We start from the raw sequence: 23,486 nt of genomic DNA on the forward strand, positions 1-23,486 counted from the left end.
GACTGAGGAAAATGAATACATCTTTGTTTTTAAAATTTATTTTTTTTAATTTATGGAATAAAATAAGCATTTCCATAACAAAGTATAATTTAAAAAAAACATGATTGCATATGAAACTGCAAATCTATTATGTGCAACTTGCTATGAAAGCTAGAAAGCATTTGAAGGGATTTTTTTTGTTATCAACATCAAGCGTTGTAATTGTGCCTAGGGTGAAAGAGGCCAGTCTTGGGAATCAGGAGATCTGGCTTTCTAGCCCTGCCTTGGCTAACAATTCACTGTGCCTCACTGGAAAAGTCATTTGATCTTTCTGGGCTTCAGTTTTATCACCTGTGAAATGAAGACATTGGACTAGATAACTTCCCAGATCAGTTTCAATTCTAAAATGTTTTGAGTCTTTGATGGAACTGGTTTGTGGAGTACTTCCATTTAAAGAGACATTAATCTCTTCCCTTTGGGAAATTCTGGAGCTAGCAGTAATCATCTGATTTGAACATTCTACTACATAATGCTTGGTGCTATTCTCTTGTGTTTCCTGAATTGCTCGTGTTTTCCCAAGCAGATGACAAGCTTACATGCTTTATACTTCTGTACATCTTCCCTCCCATGATTCTACTTGTCCTCTATCACTGCTTCTTAGTGCTTAGTACAAAGCAGGAAATATACTAGATGCACGCCAAATGCTAGTTTTTGATTTCCAAATCACTCCTGACATTGAAACTTATTTCTGCCTCTCGGCCCCAGTGAAGGTTTTTGTCACTGCTAGAACAACCTTACTGTATTTATGTCGGGTGACTAGAATTACTTTTTTAGATGCTCTGGGTTTAAAAAACACCCTGAATGCACTTTGCCAAGTAATTTTCATTCATTTTTATATTATTGAAAGATAAACAAATCCATACATCTGTGATTCTGTTTGGCCGTTCTCCTTTCTTATTTTATAGCAGGATGCTCTAATGTAGGGGTTCTTAATATTTTTCATCATGGACCTGATTAGTAGTCTAGCAACTCCATGGTTCTCTTTTCAGAATAATGTGCTTAAATGCATAAACTAAAATATGTAAGATTACAAAGGGAAACAATTATATTTAAATACAGTTATCAACATATAAAAAAGTTCCTGGATCCTAGGCTAAGAACTTCTGCTCAAATGGAACATTTTAAAACAGTCTGGTATTCTCAGAAGATGGAAGTTTGAGATTAACTCAGAAGATTTATTACAATTACTATTTAAATGATTTCTATAGGTCAATAAAAATAAAACAACTAGTTAGGGTCAATGATTCCAAGTCATTCATTCAACAGTAATGATCTCTTATCATGTGCACTAAAGGAAAGACAAAGAGGATAGGGTCTACTCTCGAGCTTCCTGTCTCCTAGAAAAATTTCATTCATTCAACTACTATTTCCTAAATGCCTATAGTATGCTGAGCACTTTGCTGGGTGGTTGGAGTGTTACAACATTTTTTCTCCTACCTTCCTACAGTTTCTAATGTAGCAAGAGGAATATGATATACATACATATATAATGCAAATTGGAGACCACCCCAGGGGCAATATAGCATGGTAATGTTATTGCAGAATAATGACTTTGGCATCAGAAAACCTGGGTTCAAATCCCACTTGTGTGGGATGGGTAAGTAATTTATCCTTTTTGGTCCTCATTTTCCTAATCTGTAAAATAAGGTACTGGATTAGTTGTGCATTGAGGTCTGTTCCAGCTTTAGTTCTGTGACTCTCTGTAAATAATTACCATAATTAAAAAAATAAGACACTTATGGTTTAAATCATTGATTTCATCTATGAAAAGAATTCCTTGTGTAAAACCTCTCACCACCAATGCAGATTGGCAACCTATCTGTAATTTATAATTTTAAAGAGCTGCTCAGGGCACTGTGAGATTAAGAGACATGTCCATGGTCTCATAACCAGTACTTGTCAGAATCAGAACTTGCACTCGAGGTTTTCTCTCTCTCTTTCTATCCACCATACTGCCAAATAGAATATGAGAACATAAAAGAATGACAAAATATTATTTAAGGTCCAAGGAAGCAAAGGTCATTTCCAGCTGTTAGGGGGTTAGGGAAGGTTTTGTTGGGTAGATAGTATTTGAGCTGAAGGAAGAATCACAAGTTCTAAGCAGTATATAGTAAGTGCAATAAAATACTAAGAATGGTGTGATGATGGGAAAATAGGGGGTAGAGCTGGAGAACAGCAGCAGTGCAGTTTGGTAGGAATGTAGGGACCATGTAGAGAACTGTTAGGAAGTAAGGCTGGAAAGGTATTTTTGGGCATTGGAGGGACTTTAATGTTAGAACATGATGGGGAATATAAGTGATAATAAAAAAGTATGAATAAAATTTTTATAAAAATAAAAAAGACTTATTTAGTGGTTAAATATGTTTGTCATCAGTTGTCTCTTCTCCTGCTTAAATAAAAAAAATTTAGGATTCAGTAGAAAATAAGCATCAATCAATGCATCATATACTCGAAGCTCCAATCTCTGTGGAGATTCCAGATGGACTTCCATTAAGTGTAATCCAGACAGGCAGAGCTTCTGAGGGTAAGACTCTTGCAGGAACTAGAAGAGCCTTGGAAGTTACCATCTAGTTAGTGTGAAGCCTTGATGTATTGATCTAAGGCAATAATTACCTACCCAGAGATCACCAATAGGCAGTTTCAACAGATCTTTTTTCTTTTATTCTCTAATTTCCCCATCCTTGTCTCATAAAAATAGACATTCTTACAGAGAAAAAAGACATTATGAATGGCATTGTCATTCTCAAGGTAGAAAAATCATCCTTATGTATATTCTTTTGGGGGGTATTGGGGACCCTCCTAATTTCCCTGACTACCTTTAAGACTCAGCTCAATTCTCACCCTCTATAGAAGGTTTTTCTGTTCAATTCCCCCTCTCACCCCCACCCCCTGACCCCTCACCTGGATAGTGCATTTGTTCTGAGATTACTTTCCATTCACTCTGTATGTTATCTTGTAGTATAATTGTTTTGTTTGTTGTCTAGATGATTGTAATCACAATATGAGTTCCTTGAGATCTGGGACCATGATTTTGCTTTTCTTTGTATCCCCTTTCTTTCTATACATTTTGATTGACTAATTTCATTGGTGCAGGGACATCTGGGTGAGGAAACTCCTTTTACTAGTGCAAATTAGCATCTGCTGGAACTGGAGTCAGGAAGACTTATCCTCCTAAGTTCAAATCTGGCCTCAGACATTTACTAGCTGTGTGACCCTCTGCAAGTCACTTAACCTTGTTTGTCTCAGTATCCTCATCTGTGAAATGAGCTGGAGAAGGAAATGACAAACCACTCAGTATCTCTACTAAGAAAACCCCAATTGGGGTCACAGAGTTGGACAGGACTGAAAAATGACTGAACAACAGCAACTACCCACTTTATCTAAGGATAAGATGACTTGCCCAGGGTTCCATAACCCACTTGTGTTATAACTGGGATTTTGAACCCAGGTCTTTCTGACTCCATGTCCAGTTCTTCATCCATAATGACAAGCTGTCTCTCTCCTTTCCTTTATTCCCTTAAAATCATTGATCTATGCATCTAGTACAGTGCTTTGCACTTAATAAGCACTTTGATAAATGTTTGTTAATTTCATGGCATTTAATTTTTAGTCATTGAGCAAATAAAGGAAATGAGACAAAATGGATATTATTCCTCCTTACTCTTAAAGTGATCTGTTTCTTTTCTACTACCTTGCCAGTGAAGACTATACTTTGATCTTAAGCTTGAAGAATATAACAATTCTTTAGTAGAGTGTCTATAGTCTGTAAACCTCCTTTGTGATTCTTAATGTTTTGATTGACCTTCAGGACAACTTGTGGCATACTCATCCATCTTTCAGTCTAAACCTGAATATGCAGCAGCAGATTCCATAGAATGCAATGTGTTCTAGCAGCACAGCAGGTTGGGGATTTGATGTGAATTTTATTTGGAGACTGTGAGCATATAATGGCTGATACAGAATGTTGCAGATACACTTAGAGGTAGAAAGGATAGGCAGAAGCCATAGGTTGAGAAACAAAGTAAGCCAACAGAAATAAAACATATTTATCCCCAAAAAGTAACAGGAAATTACATCCTAAAGATCTCCATACCCAACAATAAACTGATTACCTTTAGCAATTTGTCGTGATTTCCATGTTTTAATTTTCTGGCTCACCAAGTTCCTTTTACTGTGGTGTTTAGAATTAACATTGATAGTCAATTTATACTCTGTCTCCATAGGAAGAAAATAAATATGGTGGAAATCCAATGTCTTTCCTTAATTGATGTCCTATGATGGGACCAGTTTGGTAATGATGACTGCTTGTTTCACTGATGTTTTAACAATGCAGCAGAGTCAGGGATGTATTTTTATTAAAAAACAAAAAACTTGACTAAGTAAACTCAGTGAAGTTCATTTTTTTATGCTTTCCTCCAGCTACAAAAAAATACAAAGGCAAAAATAGTGTCTATCAGAGTGCCTGGCAGAAAGTCTTGTCCATAGACAGAAGCCATAGAATATTAGACTTGGAAGTGACTGAAAAGGCCTTTAATTCCAAATGTACATAAGTAGCAGTCCAATTTATGACATCCCTAGAATATAGTTTTGACTGTCTTGCATCTACATGAAGACATCTAGTGTCTGGGAACTTGGTATTTCCTGAGGAAGTCATTCCACTTTTGAACTGTAATTTGGAACATTTGGACAATTGCTAAGAAATTTTTCTTTATGTTGAGGGAAAATCTGCTCTCTGAGATGTTCACTCATTGCTCCTAGCCCTTCACTCCTGAGATACAACCAAACAAGACTAATACCTCTTCTACATGACTGTCATCCATATATCAAATAGTTGAAAGCAATATCACATTTCTGCTGGAAGTCTTCTCTTCTCCAGGATAAATATCCTTAATTTCAAATTAATCTTATATGGCATTATCTCTCAATATTCTCATCTCTTTTCTCTGGATACTCCTCAGTTTTGCAGTGTCCTTCCTAAAATGCAATACAGAGAACTGAGTAAAGTACTGCAGATGTGGTCTGACTAGGACATCCAGAGTATAGCAAGAATATTAACCTCCCAAAGTCTAAACACTATCCTTCTATTTGTGCCAAGATTCCATTAGCTTCTTTAGTTGCTATATTGTGCTGATGACTCATTGAATATTCAGTGCACTAAAACCTCCAGGAATATTTTCATGTGAATTGTTGCATAGTCAGACTTTCTTTTTCCTATTCTTCTGCAATTGACTTTTTGAATCCAAGTATAGATATTTACATTTACTATTATTACATTTCTTTTTATTAATCCCAGAACATCTTTCTACATTGTTAAGATTTTCCTGGCTGCTGATTTTTTTTCTTCCAATGTGGAGCTTTCTCTGCTATCTTTTTAACATCTACAAATTTGATGAGCATGTGCCTTCATCCAAGTTACCAATTAAAATTATTTACAGTTCAGTACATAGAATGAATGAATGTATGAATTAATGGTAAAGCATATGTCCATTTATCTATATACAAAGAGAACCAGGGGCAACTGGATGTTGTAGTGGATAAGGTACTCATCCTGTAGTCAGGAAAATCTGAGTTCAAATCTGTATTCATATACTTACTAGCTATATGATCCTATATGATCCTGGGCAAGTCACTTACCCTTACCTTTATATGTTTGCCCTTGTCTTCTCATATGTAAAATGGGGATAATAATGGGACCTAACTCCTAGGGATGTTTTGAAGGTCAAATGAGATAGTTTTTCTTTCTTTCTTTCTTTCTTTCTTTCTTTCTTTCTTTCTTTCTTTCTTTCTTTCTTTCTTTCTTTCTTTCTTTCTTTCTTTCGTGGCAGTTGGGGTTAATTGATTTGCCCAGAGTCACATAGATAGTGAGTGTTATGTGTCTGAGGCTGAATTTGAACTCAGGTCCTCCTGACTTGAGGGCTGGTGCTCTATCCACTGTGCCATCAAGCTGTCCTGAGAGAGTATTTCTTAAGTGCTTAGTTAGCACTGTATAAATGTTATCTATAAGATATTATTATTATTATTATTATTATTATTATAAAAATCAAAGGCAGACTGTTGGAAAATCAAGTAGGTTATGAACAAAATGAAGGACATTATAAATAGTTTTTTTTTTTAATTAGGAAATAGTAGTGGTCATCTATTTTAGGGAGTAATATCATTGTAGCTTTTCTCTCCCACATTGCCAGAAGTCTTAAGATTAATAGATTTTTAAAAATCTATTTTATAATCATATATTATAATTTATATTAATATATTGCATATTGCAATTATAATTTAAAATCTATTTTATAATCACTTTAGCTTAGATGCCACAGACATATCCAATATGCTAAAAGATGGTTGCCTGGTAAGAGCAAAGGTGACATATCATGTTATCTCCTTATTTGATATTAATCTATATAAGCAGATGGGCCATCTTTTGTTACATTTCCTACTCTCCTCGGTGCCTCACACTAGGTTTTGCCTATAGAAGATACACAATGAATTTTTTAAAAACTAAATTGAGTTTAGTGTCTACTCTAGCTAACTCAATTTCCTCCTCTGTAAAATGAGCTGAAGAAGGAAATGGCAAACCACTATACTATTTTGGCCAAGAAAACCCCAAATGGAGTTACAAAGAGTTGGATGCAACTAAACAACTGAACAACAACCATAACTAGCTGACTTGCCTATGTCCTGCTTCCAGCTTCCACATAGTCCCCAGATTTGTTTTTCATTGGAGCCCCATTATGTGAAAAGCTATCTTCTTATGGAAGCACAAGATCATAGATTTAACATAAAGGGACATGAGAAGTCATTTAATCCATGATGAGGAAACTGAGGCCCAGAAAGGTAAAATGGTTTGCCCAAAGTTGGCCCTGACATTAAATTACAGATGCAGTATTAAATCCAAGGTTCTCTGACTTCACATTCACTACTTCTTTCCTGAACCACACTGGATCTGGAAGGTTGCTTTAGTAGTACTCTTAGCAGATGAGCATGAAGTATTAGGTTTTGCATTCAAAATTAGGTAGTGCTGTGCAAATCAGAATACTCCCTAGGTCTTCCCACATTTGTCTTTGGTGTCCATCTTGGTAGTATAATGCAAGAGATGTGAAGAATGATAAATTGGTTGCATGATTTTTAAAAAGAGCTATAGATGTTCCCATTACTGTTTTGTGTGATTATTCATTTCTAATGGTTTTTCTGGGCCCTAATTGAGCTATTAGAAGCTGAGCCAGGTTTGAAATGGAGTGAAAGTGCTTGTAGCATATGCCAGAAACTCTTCAGAGTTGATTGAAATGGTTGGAGAGACAGTGGAAAGCTTTGCAGATTTTCATGGACTCCTGGTGCTTTCAATACTACACAGTGCACCAGCTTCTTCATAGGAAAAAAGTTTATTCCATGTAATATTTGCATTTAACTACAGCATAGCAAATTTGGCAACAAAAACTATTATCTGTGGAAGTTCATTTTTAAAAATTTGCTTTTGTTTGGATCATTATTTCATCAGTATAAGGAACTCCTAATAAGTGCCTGAAATGATTCTGCAATTTATAGTTTTAGAGAATTATCTGGTCACTGAAAACTTAAGTGCCTTGTCTGGTTTATACAATCAGTATGTTCCAGGGGTAGAGCTTGAACTCAGGTTTTCCTGACTTCAAGGCTTGCTCTTTATTTACTACATGACCTTACCTCTCCCTGGAAGCAAACAGGAAACAAGAAAAATACAAACAAAAACAAATGGAGAATCAAATTACCATTCCCCACTGCAATTTTCCTCCTCTCAGTACCACTGGATAAAATAAACTGAATTTTAAAAAAATCTTATTATCCCCTACTTTTTACCAGGAACAATAATAGTACAACAAAAAATCATAGAATGTTATAATTAGAAGGGGCATTTAGAGATCAAAGCCAGCATGATAGTGGGAGAGAAAATAAGGGAGAGAAAATAGTGAATAGAGCACTGAACTTTAGTGAAGAACTGGATCAAATCCCGCCTCAGAGACTTAATAGCTGTTTGATACTGGGCAAGTTTCTTAGTCTTTGTCAGCCTCAATTTCCTTAAGTAAAAAATGAAATAGTTAGATTTAATAACCCCTAAGGTCCCTCCAGTCCCAAATCTATACTCCTATGAGTATGCTCTTATTTGTCAACCTCCTGAAACACTTGGTGGTCAAGTGACCTGTCCAAGGTTCTAGTCCCTCCTATTTCACTGTACTGTATGTTCAAATTGTGAGGATCTTAAGCTAAAAACCATGACACATTTACTTCTGCCTCTGTCCTTCTTTGCATTTTTTCATAATCAGATTTAGTATTTAGATACAGCTTTTCCTTTTCCTTTCCCCGATATGCCTCCAAGGAATATGTTCACTGAGTGTTCATTGTTAGAACAAAGCTTTCCAGTTAAATTAACATTTTCCTCTTTCAAGCCATCTCCATGGGAAACTGATCCTTCTCCTGTTCCACCAGCATCAGTGGCTGGGGGAGAAAAAGAATATTCCTTGCTCTTCACTTCTATTTCTAGTTAACTCCTCTTCCACCAGTGCTTAACAAATTCCCCTTATTTTCCCTTCTTTCCCCAATTGACATCATTCTTAATTATTTCAACATTCATGTTAATGACCCACCTAACCACGATCTCTGAGCTCCTTAACTTTCTTGGCTCTTAAACTTCACTCTATTTCATAATGCCACCAGACTTGAATTCACTATTCTTCAAGTTGCTTGATGATCCAAGACCTTGAAATCTCATACTCCCCTTTCTGATCACATAACAGAAAGCCTGTGTGCTCAATTGGCATGCAAATTATGAGAAATCTAAGGGAAGCCCCTCAGCATGTTACATTGACTTCTTAAAGAGAATGTATGAGAGGAGATGGACAAGAGGCATATAGGATGAAAAGGCCTAATTAGTAGGTTGTAAGCCAAACCATTGGAGGAAGTAACCCCATCAGTGAGATCACATATCCATAGAAGTATCAAAGTCATATATATGTATTATCTTTCCTAATAGACTGTTTACTCCTCAGGGGTAGATACTGTCTATATATCTTTAGATCCCCATTTTCTAACATACTGCACTACATATAATAGGCATACAGTAAAGTTATGTTAAATTTATTGAAGTCCAAGCCTTTGTTAAAATGCTAGAGTAGCTTGTGTACACATACACATGCACATGTGCATATGCGCGCGCACACACACATGCACACACACACACACACACACACACACACACACGCACACACACAGAGGCATACCTACAGAGAAAATTCCATGACCAAAAAGCTGATCAGCTGTGGAAGAAACTGGAGCTATGCATTTTGTAGGGAGCTTTCTGGTCCTGCCTTTACTTTCTTCCATTGCAAAAAATGGCTCTACTTGATGGAATAGCAGACATGTGTTTATGACTGTTTACTGTAAGTAAATTCCATTCAGTCCTTAGACCTGTTTAGATAGGTGATCTTTTAGGTCAGTATTTATTTTTCCAGCCACAGTTCTCTGAAATGGCAAAAGGGAACTTAAAAGAGCATCTATTCTAGCCCTATACCAGCTAGCAGTTAGACAGCTAAAGCAAATAATGTAGACAAAGAACTAGCTTAACAAAATCCCAGAAAAGAGGTCATCATTGATTCTATTTTCAACCAAGGTGAAAAAAAGCTGGCTACCATCCTGTGTGTAGGATACTTAAAGGTAATCATTATCACCTTCAATTTTCTCTTTTCCCATGAGTAATCTCATTTTGAGTAACCTCATTTCATTGACTTTTCTCTCTTTCTCATTTTATGACCATTTACATTTGTGATGTAATTCTATATCTTCTGCAATGTCATCACACTCCACTATGGATATGAACTGGACATAGGACTCTAGTAAGGGTCTGAAGGGTTAGAAGTATCATGAGAAAATTACTTGACATGTTCTCATAGATATCTTCCCAGAGCCGTGATATGTTGGTTGATGAAGCGAGGTGAAGTAAAAGACTGAGATAAGAGGTGATTGGGAAGGATGTTTAGAAGTGAAGAGAAATAGTGACAGAAAGTTAGCTGAAAAAGCAGCAGGGACCAGATGACATCAGTGACAAAGGATGGAGTAGCCTGATTAATTCTCTCATGCCATATAGCAACAAATAACATGAGAAGAAACTTAACTATAATTACTGGAAAAACATTATCCTTGGCAGAGCAGTAAATAGGAATTTTTTCACTTTAGGCAAATAGCTCAGAGCATGCTCTCTGTTAAGGGAATGCAATCCCCTTTGAGAGACAGAGACAGAGACACAGAGACTGAGACAGACAGACCAAGATAGAAACAGAGAAACAAAGATAGAGAAAGACAGAAAGACAGAGACAGACAGACACTGGGACACTAGCACATGGATATATGGGGGGGTACCTTCTTACTTGAACATTTTTTCCCTATATTTTATTTTACTTTTTGTTTTTGCAAGCTAAGAGCTAAGCTTAGTTTTCTCTTCCCTGCCAAGGAATTTTGAGTGCTATCAGTAGCCTCTAAATTCAGTAGCCTATGGCAAAGTCTTGGTTGCTTTACCTTAGTTATTACTCTAGTTCAAGGCTGAAAGAGAGTAGAAAATAAATCTCTTCTTCCCTAAGACAAAAGAATCAGCAGATTGAATAATTACACATTATGTTGCCCAACTAAGGTATTAATTAAAATGTGTAAACTATGTGAAAGTATGCATCAGGTACTTCTGACATTCAAAAATATTTACTAAGTATCTACTTTATGCAAGGTGCTATTAAGTTTTTATCACACCAGTGACACAAATAACACATCTCTATTGGCTTCAAGAAGAAAGATGTGTGCCTGAAAGGGAGACAATTTTTCTCCATTTGATCCAATGTCATTAAATTGACTGGACAAAGCAAGTAAAAATAACAGCTATTTGGAAGTTGTCTGTGCCCTCCCAATACCATGGGCTGTGGCATAGTGATGGGGCTAATAGCTACTCAAGTAGATATGCAGATTTAGTCTTGTAGTAAAGAGGTAGCCTTGAACTTGAGAAGCCTTGTCTTCCAAAAACTTGCTTGTAATGTGTGTAAAGACAAAACTAATGAAGAAATATTAAGGCTGTAAAGAATGAAGCAAAAAACCTGTCATTGTAGAACTCATTAAAATCATCCCTGAAAAGCTTTCTTTTCAGATTAGAAAGCAAATAATTAAAGAAATCCTTTTGGTTAAATCCATGGAAGCTGTAATGATATTATGCAGAGTTGAGTTCATGAATTGAATTTAGTACTTGGCCTTTCATATGTGTGGAATTTCCCTTTGTGGTGTACTGCTATGTGTTTGCAAATATAGATGTCCAAACTTGAGGGAGTAGCAAGCAGAAATGTGCGAAGTTGTTATCATAAAATTAGCACCATTAGGGACCAGCAGTCATTGACACATCCAGTATGTGGCTGACACTTTAAGCTCCACTAATGAAAACTTGGGGTTTCTCCTTACCAAGATTTTAATTGGGTTAATGTTAGCATTAACTGATGTTTAGACTTTAGCCATCACTCATTCTATTTTTTCTATCTTCCAAAGATTTATAAAACTAAATAGGAACAATAACAAAATGTGTGTGGTGGGAAGATTTGAATTTCCTTTTCTTTTATTGCCAGGTAAGGGATTAACTACCTAAGGCAACCTCTCCCTCCTTGTCCCTCAATGTTTTTTTTTTTTGGTTGCTACTTTCTTTTTTTCTTTTCTAAGAAGCAAGAACTCAAAAATTGTATTTTAGCTCTGTTCATATAAATGCAAAATTCTAAATGTGCCTATAGAAAAAAAAAATCAAATTGTCCCCTGAGTTCATTCATGTAGAACAAACAAAAAAACCTGACACATTTATTGAGCACCTGTGTGCAAGCTGTTCAAGGTATTATGGGAGATAAGATTACATAGGCCCTGTGCTCAGCTAGCTTTAAATGTAAGAGAAGGTGTATCGAGACCTATTTAACATTAACTACATAACAAGGTTCTATTTGATAAGCACCATTTGAAAGGTATAAAGAAGTGTTGGGATTCAAGAAGAAGGACTCATGATTTGGAGAGGCTTGCTTGAAGAGGCCACATTTCTATTCAATTCAATTCAATTCAATTCATTTAAACAAGCATTTATTAAGACACTATGCTAGGTACTGAGGCTACAAAGACAGTCCTTAACCTTGGAAAATGATTAGAATTTCATCAGGAAAATTATGTGTGGAGGTTGGAAAGGCTACATTATTGGTAGAAATAGAGTAGCACTTCTGATACAGGAAACACAAAAAGCACTCTATACCACTAGAAATTTTCTGATTTCTGTAAGGGCCATCATTTCACTGTGACAATCCCAGTGATCCAGTGAATGAAGTAGCAGGCTGCTGGTGACTGCTTTTATGTGCTGGACATTCCTAGTTTTTCTCTGATTCTCCATCTTTCTGTTTAATTTTTCACTTTTTGCTTCATTTGTCTCATTTATAAGAGGGGTTGCAATCATAACCTTGCAAATGGTGCTATATGAATGAAGTCAAGATAATTTTTCAAAATGTCCTCAAGCAGAAGAGATTATAAAGTTTTTTTTTCAATCTTCAACATTAGAAAGAATCTTAAAGAGGTTATTTAATCTATTTCCCTTCCTTTAATCAATCTCTTAAACAGTTAGTAACTTAAAGACCTTCCTTATGCTTTCATATGCTGGGACTTTGGCCAGACCTAGGGTAGCTTTGGAGATGTCAAGGACACTGTAAGATTCAGGTCAGGACTAAGTACCCAGTACTTATTCACTACATGTACTCTCCTGTATGCTCTTATTCTAAAGCAGGGGTCCTTAAGCTTTTTGTGTGTCTTATGGACCCTGTTAGGTGTCTACTGAAGTCTGTGGGCCCATTTGCAGAATAAAGTTTTTAAATAATTGAAGGAAATGTTAAATTTCAGTGAGATTAGTGAAAATAATGATATAATAATTTTCTCATCTGAGATAATGGAACCCCTGAAATAAATTTCCTTCCTTCCTTTTCCTTTTTTTCTTTATCCCTTTCATTATTTCTTCCTTTCTCTTTCTTCTCTTTCTTCTTCTCTTTTTCTTCTTCTTCTACTATTTCTACCGCTGCTGCTGCTACTACTACTACTACTGCTACTACTACTACTATTACTACTACTACTACTACTACTACTACTACTACTACTACTACTACTCTGCTGTTGCTACTGCTGCTGCTGAATAATAGCTAGCATCTATATAGTGCTTAGTATATGCCAGGTACTATGCTAAGTAAAAATATAATAAATATTATCTCATTTGATCCTCACAACAACCCTGGGAGGTAGATGCTATTTTCATCCCCATTTAACATTTGAGGAAACCAAGGCAAACAGAGGCTAAGTGACTTGCTCAAGGTCATATAGCTAGTAAGTGTCTGAAGCTGGGTATAAGTTCAAGTCTTCCTGATTCCAAGTCCAGTTCTCTTTCTACTGTGCTGCCTTTCTGCTTGGACCTCGGGTTGAAAACCCCTGTTCTAAAGTTTCCTAAGGAATACTAAGCCTTCTCTCTCCATCAGGAGTTTGAATCTGGGTGGGATTATTTCTATTCCTTTTTATAGATCTCCAGTCTAATCAAGCACCTTCCTGTGCTCATGAAGGGTATCTCAGTTTCTGTGTTGCCTATTGATTTCAATATATTCAGATCCAGGGAGTTCCAAGTTTTTTCCTGACCACTGGATTTCTGCATTTTTATCATATTTTAGTTTATATTGTAGCTTTGTTTGAATGTCTTATCTCCCATATTCAATTATTAGTTCTTATTTCATGTCTTACCTCATCTTAATATTTTCAACAGCATGATTCCCTGTCCATAGCAGCTACTTTGTAAATGTTTGTGGAAATTTTCTTGAATTCCTTGGCATTTCACTGGGGATCAATTACAGTCAGAAAAAGTTAAAAGAGATGCTTAGGGTTATATCTATTTGAGTCAGGATTCATATCTAGGGTTACTGAAAAGTGCATTTCTATTTTTCTTTCCAGTATATCATGCTGTTATAAAGTAAATGTATTGTTTTATGCTTCCTAGTGGGAAAAGGTGTTTCAATGCTATTTCTTTGAAAAATGTCTACATATTAGGGATACACACCTTTACTAATATCTTCAGGAAAATCCTCTTTTTAAAGGCTTATTCTATATATTTCCTTCCTTTCCTCTTGTACTTTTATATATAAGGTAGGAAATACTTTTGGCCAACAAAAATGATTCACATATAGCAGGAATCAAAGAATTGGAAGCCACTTCAGAGGCCAGCTAATCCAATCCATACCTATTTGAGTATGTTTCTTATAACTTTCCCCAACAAGTGGTCATCTAGCTTCTGTTTCAAGACTATTCAACTACAAATTGTTTTAAGAAATAGTTTGGTTGATTGTATTAAAATCATTTAGTTACCAGGAACAAAAATTAAGGGTATGCTCCCTCCTCTTGACAGAGAAGTGGAGAGATGCAGGCCTACATGGGCAGAATGTTGTTATTGTCAATGCATATATAGTGATATGCACTCACTATATCAGGTTTTTTTGTTTTGTTTTGCTTTGATTAGCTGTTATTCTTTGTTGCAATAGAAGGTTAAGTTCCAAGAGTGTGGGAGAAGTGGTGTAGAACTAGAAAGAATTAAAAAATATTTTTAAAAAATTGGATTTTTCACAGGTAATCTGACCATCTTCTATATTCATCAGAATGATGTGATCATCAGATCACATGAGTCCCATTATCATTCTATGCAGATGATTTCCAAGTCTACATATTGAACTCATCTGTCTCCAAGAATCATCCTTGAATTACCAACAGCTTAAAGGACATCCACCTGGATGTCCCATACATATCTCAAAGTCAGCATATCAAGAACAGAACTCATTTCTCCACTCCCCCAACCTACCCCCTTTGCTAAATTCTCTGTTCTATCAAGGGCACCACTTATTCTTCCAGTCACCTAGATTTGTACCTCAATCATACTCAACTTTTTATTTTCACTCATTCCCCCCCATAATCAATCAGTTAACAAATCTGTCAGTTTTTCCTCTATATCATGGCTCTATTCTCACAAATAATACCACCCTAGGTGAGGCCCTCATCACCTTTCACTTGGACCATCACAACAGTCTTCTGTTCACTCTCCCTCCCTTATCTCTGCCCTCTCCAATCCAGCTTCCACACAATGACAAATTGGTATTACTTAAACATAGGACTGGTCAAATCACTTCCATACTGAGTAACCTTCAATGCCTCCCCTTTAACTCCAGGGTACAATACAACTTTCCCTGTCTGGCAGTTAGAAACTTTTTTCAGTCTGGCTCCAATCTATCTTTCCAGGTTGATTTCATATTACCTCCCCATCATGAGTTTTTTTCCAGCTAACCTGGCCGAGTTGTTGCTGTTGCCCATACGCAGTGTTGCATTTCCCACCCCTTCTTTCTATATACTCTCCCCAATACCTGAAATTTTGCCACCCTCACCTGCACTTTGCAGAATTCCTAGATTCCTTAAAAGCACATTGCATATCTCCTAAAGGAGATCTTTCTGGATTCCCCTTTGTTATTAGTGATCACCTCCCTACCCAACCAATTATTTTGTATTTGCTCTGCATATGTCCTGTACTGACTTTTTTTCCATAGTGAAATATAAGCTCTTTGAAGATAGGGATGGCTTCCCTATTGTATAATATATCCCTAGTACCTAATAGAGTTCCTGGCACATAGTAGGTGTCAATAAATGCTTGTTGAGCATGGAAAAGGCTTTGAGGAATTAGATTTTTAGTAGTTCTAAGGCCCAACTCAGATTTTTATTAGAATCTCCACAGATAGCTCTTTATAGGTCCTATAAACCCATAGACTCCTTCCCTTCCCACTCAATTATTATTCCTGAATTTATATTTGTGTATTTTTTTCTTATGTAAGAATGTTATTCTCACTTCCCACTGATGGAGTTTTCACATTATTCCTTTTGGCTTCAGTTTAACCAAGCCCATTTTGAATAATTATCCTGGCCTTCAGGGGGATATTTAAATGTGATCAGCAGATTTCTAGGGTGAGTAATACCTCCCCTTCCCCCACCTGGTGGTGTTGGACTCTGTGTTACTAGCAGAGTCTCTCATATCTTTGCTTATTTCAACAGCATTTATGAAACACTCACTATATTTCAGGCATTGTGCTAGGTGTCAAAGATACTAAGACAAAACCAAGACACTTCTACTCTAACCACACTCCTTCCTATTTTGTGGTCTGACCAGTGCCAGGAAGGGAAATTGGAAGGAAATTGCCACATCAGACATATTCTATGCAAAGATCTTCTACCTGACAGCTCTATTTAGTACCTTTAAAATTTATGAATATTTAATTTACAATTTTTTGGCATTCTTCTTTCTACTGGAAGTTATCCAGAATTGTCTCTCATCAACAAAGTAGAAATAAAAATCTAGCTGAAATGATATAGAAGCATATTTTATTACCTGTCTTGTCAGTTATATTTAGAAAAGCAATCCCCAAAATCTTAGGTTGCAAATACCCTTAAGCATCACCACTTTCTAATACCAGGCCAATCATTATCCATTGGCATCCATATTGCCCAAAGCAACACCAATTAAATTCACTGGCTGAGAACCAGATCACAGAAGCAAAGTTATTGACTTAAATCAGCTTTAGAGTTCCACATTCTCTTGGCAACTTGTACTTTATTGGATTTGGCAATGTGTCCATTTGAGTTTATGGCTATTAATACAATGATTGGCATTGCTTTTAAAGGTTTTCCTACAAATGCAAGAAAAGATATTTTGCTAGGATCCAGCACTCTGATATATGGATAGTTAGTTACCAATCTTATCTAGCAAGCCAGCTAAATATTTGGTCCAGTCCTATGATTTCATCTACTTGGGGAAGTCATAATGTGGAAACTTCTTCCACTAATGTAGATTGGTAGTTCATCCATAATCTAGTTTTTTTAAAAAGTTGCCTGGGAACTGAGAACTTAACGAACTTACTCATGATCACACAGCTAGTATGCCTCAGTTTCCACAATTGCAAAATAATAGAATTGAACTAGATAATTGTCAAGGTTCCTCCTACCTAAAGTTCTACTATGTCTGCACATCCTGGGAAAGGAAGCATACTGATGGTATCATATTGTCTCCCCACCCAGATGGTGTTGGGAGGTTGGGGGCAGGGGGAGGAAAATAGTGATAGAAGATTACTGTTTCCCCTCTCTGCATTCTTTTCCACTGTCAGTCTGGTAACCTTTGTATATTTTCAAGTAGGTTTTTCTGCCTGTATCTCTTGCTTTTTAGAAAATGTATGGGTTTTGTTTTGGGGGAGTTGTTGGATGATAGCTTCCTACATTTATTTATTTTTTTGTTTTTTTAAACATTTTATTTTCAATTCATGGAACAAAACAAGCATTTCCATAACATAGTACAAGAAAATGATGATTGCACATAAACTGCAAGTCTACCATGTACAATTTGCTATTCCCTCCAAACATACTGCAAAGTTATCATGTAAATTTCTTTTTTTTTCTTTTTTCTTCTTCTTTCTATTGAGGAATACTAGTGTCTTGTTACTTTTTTGGCTTTAAACCATATAACTTTCCTCACTTTATCAGAAATCCACATCTTATTTATGAATGTAAATGATCTCATTGTCCTTATTTATAACATTCTTCATTGTGCTGAGGGTAAGATTTGATTGGTGAAACATCTGATGATGCACCTGAGATTAAGTATGTAAACACATTTGGAGAGAATTGACATTTTGGCATCCCAGTCATATACTTTTAGACATTATCAATGACCAGAATAGTTGTGGGTTGAGAGAATATATCAGTACACTGCATTATTACAGTATTCAAATGTTAATTGTACACAGCTTATCACTGGCCCATGGAAATTAAACAATAGACATCTATTCAGTTTGTGAATTTCAGTTAGCCCAAGGCACAGAAATTTAGAAGATGCCAACATGATTCTCAGAAATACTTTTTCCCCCCAAATCCCTTAGTGGCCACATACTAGGTTAGCTTTCCCATACCTGGCTCTATACTCAGCAATGGCAGCATGTTTTCTTTCCCTTCCTCTCCCACAGTTCTGTCCCCAGCCCTTAGATTCACCATCTCCATTCCTCTATAGCAGTAACCAGTCCTTCAATGGTATAGAAACTTTTTTGTGTCCTGGCAGTTCACTTCCTCCAGCTAGTGGCTATGTCTGTCTCCTCTTCTCTGTTCTTTCAGTAGGGATGATTCTTTTGCCAGAACAGAAGCCCTCTGGTGTTTCTTGCTACACTTTCTCCTCCAACCAAGTGCTTGTATCCCAGGTCAGCTCTCCTGCCTGCATGCACTCTGACTTTCCCACTTTACCCCAGATACTAAGATTCTTAATTTCATTTTGAGGTTGGGTTCAACAACAGACTGTCCACAGGCTAAGGACCTCACTATGTTCAGAAAGGCTCATGCCAGAATTTTGGTCCCCATTTTTAGATGATTTACCTTTGAACAAAGCATTTCATAAGGATCATCCACTGGGAGAAATTTAAGAGGAACATCATTATGGATGAAACCAAAGGTCTTTAAAAGATGGAAAAGATGTCATTGCCTATTCATCTGGATTAGAGATGGCACATTCTCTATAAGGCAGATTCTTACATTGCAGCATTATCAATGTATTTTGGTCTTATAAGAAACTGTATCCTCTGTGTTTACTAGGAAGGAGGACATTTTTCCACTACGAATTGTGGAGACTGAGGGGCTGGTTTGGGGTATCCTACCTTCTTCTTGTTTGGTCCCCTTGGCTGCCCTTCAGGTAGTACTGAAACACCTAGATGCTCCTCAATTAGTCAAATACAAATGCCAGTAGTGGATTTCGTGATCTTCCTTCCCTTCCTTTGCTGCCAATTGTAGTGCAGGAGTTTGGGTCTATGCATCACTTTTCTTCTACAGACTTTGAGAGCCATGTCTAGGATAAATATCACCTGTTACATTTGTGTAGTGTGAGAGCCTGGCTGGGGCCAGGTTTGACAGAGTGACATTTTTCTATGAAGATGACTTCATATAGGAGATCATATTCAAATCACAAATCTAATTTAGAGAAGAATTATCTTGCTACCAGCAGCAGCCAAGGCAGCTGATAATGCCATAAGGGTCATAATTCACACCAGTTAAACAAACTATACTAATTCATCACAAATAACATTCAGCTGAAACCTTTATTAATCATTTGAAAACAATGATGAGGAAATATTTCAGAATGAACTTCTCAACCTTGCTAATCCAAGGAAGTTGGTATTATCTTTGTTTTCCTGGGGCAGCTATGTGATGCAGTGGATAGAGCACCAGCCCTGAAGTCAGGAGGACCTGAGTTCAAATCCAGCCTCAGACTAAACACTTGATACTTACTAGCTGTGTGACCCTGGGCAAGTCACTAAACCCCAATTGCCTAAAAACAAAAAAAAATGCTAGTTATCTTTGTTTTCCTGACTTATTTCCATGAAGAAATGGTTCCCATTTGGTGGAGTAGAAAAAGGATTGATGTGGAATCAGAAGACCTAGGTTTGAATTCTAGTTTTATTATGAACTTCAGGGCTTCTTAAACTATCTCCCCTTCTGACTCAGTGTTTCTTGAACTGTGGGTCATGATTCCATATGAGGTCATGACCCGCGGTTTAAGAAGGGCTGATTGAACAGATCTCTTAACTTTCAGAATCTTCATTTCTTCTTCACTAAAATGAAAAACTCTAAGGTATTTTCTAGCTCTAGATACTACAATTCTATGATCCATTTCTAGAGATGTTAGGGATTATACTAGGTACCATTAGACTGTGAGCTCCTTGAGCGTAAAGACTGTCTTTTGCCTTTCTTTGTATCCCCAGTGCTTCACCCAGTACTGGCACAGAGCAGAAATTTAGTAAATATTTATTGAATGACTATTATATATACTCTATCTTTAAAAAATAAAAATGAAGAAATATTAAATCTATCCTCTCTGTAAATATCTTATTGTCGTAAACCACCTAAGTGATCAGTGCATGGAATTCCCACTAATACTCATAACCTTTTAAATTTATATTATGAGTAAGAAACCAGTGTATTGATCTAGGAAGTATAAATATTGTAGAGCTTACATATGAAGAAATGTTTGTGTTTTCAATGATAGTTGTGTTGAACCCAGAGGCAGAGAGGATAGGCAATCAATAAGGGAACAGCATATGGAGAAAGCACAATGAAGACTACTTTTTAATAATGCTTTTTAATAGATGTAATTTTTTTTGCTTCCATGCTTTTTATTTTATTTCTTAAATTTATTTTTATTATTTATTATTATTTTATTTTTCCCCAATCACATGTAAAAAAAAACATTTTAAATTTTGTTTTTTAAAATTGTTGCATTCCAGATTCTCTCCCTCCCTCCCTCTCTTCCCCCTAATTGTAAAGGCAAGCAATGTGATATAGGTTATACATGTGCAGTCATGCAGGATATATTTCCATGTTAGTCATGTTGTCAAAGAAAACACAGACAAAATAAAAATAAGAAAAATTTTAAAAAGGTGTGCTTCAATTAGCATTCAAACTCCATCAATTCTTTCTCTGAAGATGGATAGCATTTTTCACCAGAAGTCCTTCAGAATTATCTTGGATCATTGTATTGCTGAGAATAGCTAAGTCATTCACAGTAGATCATCATTCATTATTGTTGTTGCTATATACAGTGTTCTCCTGGTTCAGCTCATTTCACTTTGCATTGGTTCATGTAAGTGTATCCAGTTTTTTCTCAGAGTATCCTGCTCATCGCTTCTTACAGCAAAATAGTATTCCATCACAATCATATAAAACAATTGTAAAGTCATTCCCCAACTGATGGACACCCCCTCAATTTCCAATTCTTTGTCCCCAGAAAAGAGCTGCTATAAATAATTTTATACATATAGGTCCTTTTCGTATTTTTAAAATCTCTTTGAGATACAGACCTAGTAGTGTTAAATGTACATATTTTAATACCAGAAAATTCTATCCCCTATGGCATGTAGATATTTATTTTATATTTAAGGCAGCTTCCAAGTGTTACCATGAAGACTGAAAGTGACTGGTGAACAATAACCTACAGGGGTCAAAATTCTAAGAAGTTATACTTCTGCAGCTTTACTTAAGACACATAAAAAAAAACTTGATTCTAGCTCTGCCTAGCAGTAATATGCCTTGAAACTCGACTGAGAAATCTAGTACTCTTGCTTCCTACTCCTGTGTTAGAATGAAAATCAGCTTATGACAACTCACAGTTTTTTTCTATATTTTCTCTTGGGCTTTCTTTTATGTTTTTTTCATATCTCAAATACCATCCCCTACCTTCATTATAAAAAGGCCTTTTCAATGTTCATTCTCTAAATTCCTTTCTTAAAATCTAAGCAAAAAGTAGCTTAATGTTTGCCTTCTTATAACAGTACTGGAGATATAATTCATTTTTTTCTTTAAAAAAAATGAAAAGTGATAACAAATCCAGAAGAAACAAATTAAAACTTTTGAAAAGCAAGTTATTTGTTGAGGTCTGGTTTTCTTTCTAGGAATGTGTCAAATATCTCTGTTGTTGAATATCCATCTTTTTGCATTAAGGTAAGGCTCAGATATACAGAGTATGTCACTAAATGATACATCTTGAGTTCCTTATCTTTTTAGAACATAATATTCCATACCCAATTGCAGTGCATGGTGGATACAGAAGTCTTGTGTTATTTGCATTTCCTTTCCTTTATATTTTAAGGTCCTCTGTTCACTTGTAGAAATCAATTTGTCTTTAGAATTTTAACCACTATTTGCCTTAGAGTTTATAGTGTAGGGTTTGTTTGTGTTTTTTTTTTTTTCTGGAGCAATCTGTGGGTTCTTTTGGTTGACACTGTTTTCTGTGTTCAGAAGTTCTGGACAATTTTCTTGTATTTTAGATTTTCATGTTTAAGTGTTTTGATTTATCACATTTTTCTGGGAGTCCTATAATCCTTTATTTGTCTCTATGCATCCTATTTTTGAGATCAATATGTTTTGCTTGTATGGCAATCGTGTTTTCTAATGTTTTTGTTTTTTGCTTCTCTTCTTCCAGATTATCCTTCACTTCTGCGTATTTGCATTTCCAGTTATCTTTTCTTTTGTTTTCATTTGGTTTTTTATGAGGTTGACCACCATAGATTCATGTTTTCCTACTTTGTCAATTATTTTTGCTGTGTGGGCCATAAATTCTTATTTTGTTGTTCTTATTTTTTCCCTAAACCAATCATGAACACCTTGTCATTGTGGTTCCTTGCTCTCCTAAGAATCCACAGGGTCCTCTACCTCATCAAGTGTTGATCTGTTTTCCTTCTCTTGCAACATTTATTCATAGATATCTGGACTCTTCTATCTGTTCTGGCAGCCATATTCTCTTCTGTTATTAATATCTTCCTTGTTGGTTTACTTAATTCTGCTCAATGTCTTCAATCGAGTTTTATTCCTTCTAAGATTTTTCATAGTTCAGTCCTTTCCCCCCCTTATATCTCCCTATAACTCACTTTCTGACTCTTTCCCCTTTGGTTGTGGTTTCCATGAGGGCTAGACCTCAAAACCATTTGAGCCTCTTTCCATTCTGGAAAATTCACATTTCATGGATCTCAGTTTGTGTCCCAAGTGACTTCTTGGGGCAAGACTGTACCTCACTAGATTCTGGGCTATTTCCCACAGGCTTACTGGAATGCCATACAGCACCCAAACATATCCTGCCCCAATTCCTTCTATTCTTCAGTTCTCTAGCTGAGCTCCATTTCAGCACAGAGCACTATTACACTGGTGTCTCAGCCTGAGCAAACTTATACTTTTTGCTTTTCTGTCACTAGTGAGAGAGAGTAGAATTGTGCTCTGTGGCAAATCTATCAGTCAACTTGTACAGACCTGCTGTTGGTGAGTGGTGGGCAATAGGAGAGGTTGTGCTGAGCGAGCACCATTTTGAGTCTTAGATTAGACTGCTCTGCTGTTAGTTTATTCAGTTGTTACTTAATTAAGATTCTTGGTATCCTAAACTATGGAGATGGTTGAAATTGCTTCATTTCTTATGCATAATTCCTATTTTGGAGAGGTTTAGAAGGTTATGAGGGTTGGGGAAATTGTCTAATCCTCTATCTTATTGGTCATATGACCCAGAAGTCCAAATTAAAACTTTTGAAATCAAATAATTTTATATGTAGGTGATTATATGTGTAAATGTAATCTTGTGTGATAGGCTCCTCTCTGGCATGAAGGGATTGGGTACTCTCTGGGGGACTTCTAACTTCTCTGACTCATTGACCCCATTTAGATAGTCTGAAAACTTTTAATGTCTGACCCTGGAGGACAGTGTTTTCTTCTATTCCCCTTAGAAGTACTTAAGCTAATAAGATTCAAAACATAAATCACTTTATCTAGAGATTATAGGAAACAAATATAAGAGATCTCACATC

At 36.2% G+C, this 23,486-nt stretch overlaps 1 protein-coding gene across 1 annotated transcript in view; it reads left to right on the top strand.

Moving 5' to 3' along the window:
- The window catches only part of SLC35F1 (solute carrier family 35 member F1), a 534,036-nt gene that overhangs the window by 218,733 nt on the left and 291,817 nt on the right, over positions 1 to 23,486 (top strand). The window lies entirely within an intron of this gene.

The sequence above is a fragment of the Vombatus ursinus genome, unplaced genomic scaffold, assembly GCF_900497805.2.
Source record: "Vombatus ursinus unplaced genomic scaffold, bare-nosed wombat genome assembly UNPS02006779.1, whole genome shotgun sequence".
Lineage (NCBI taxonomy): Eukaryota > Metazoa > Chordata > Mammalia > Diprotodontia > Vombatidae > Vombatus > Vombatus ursinus.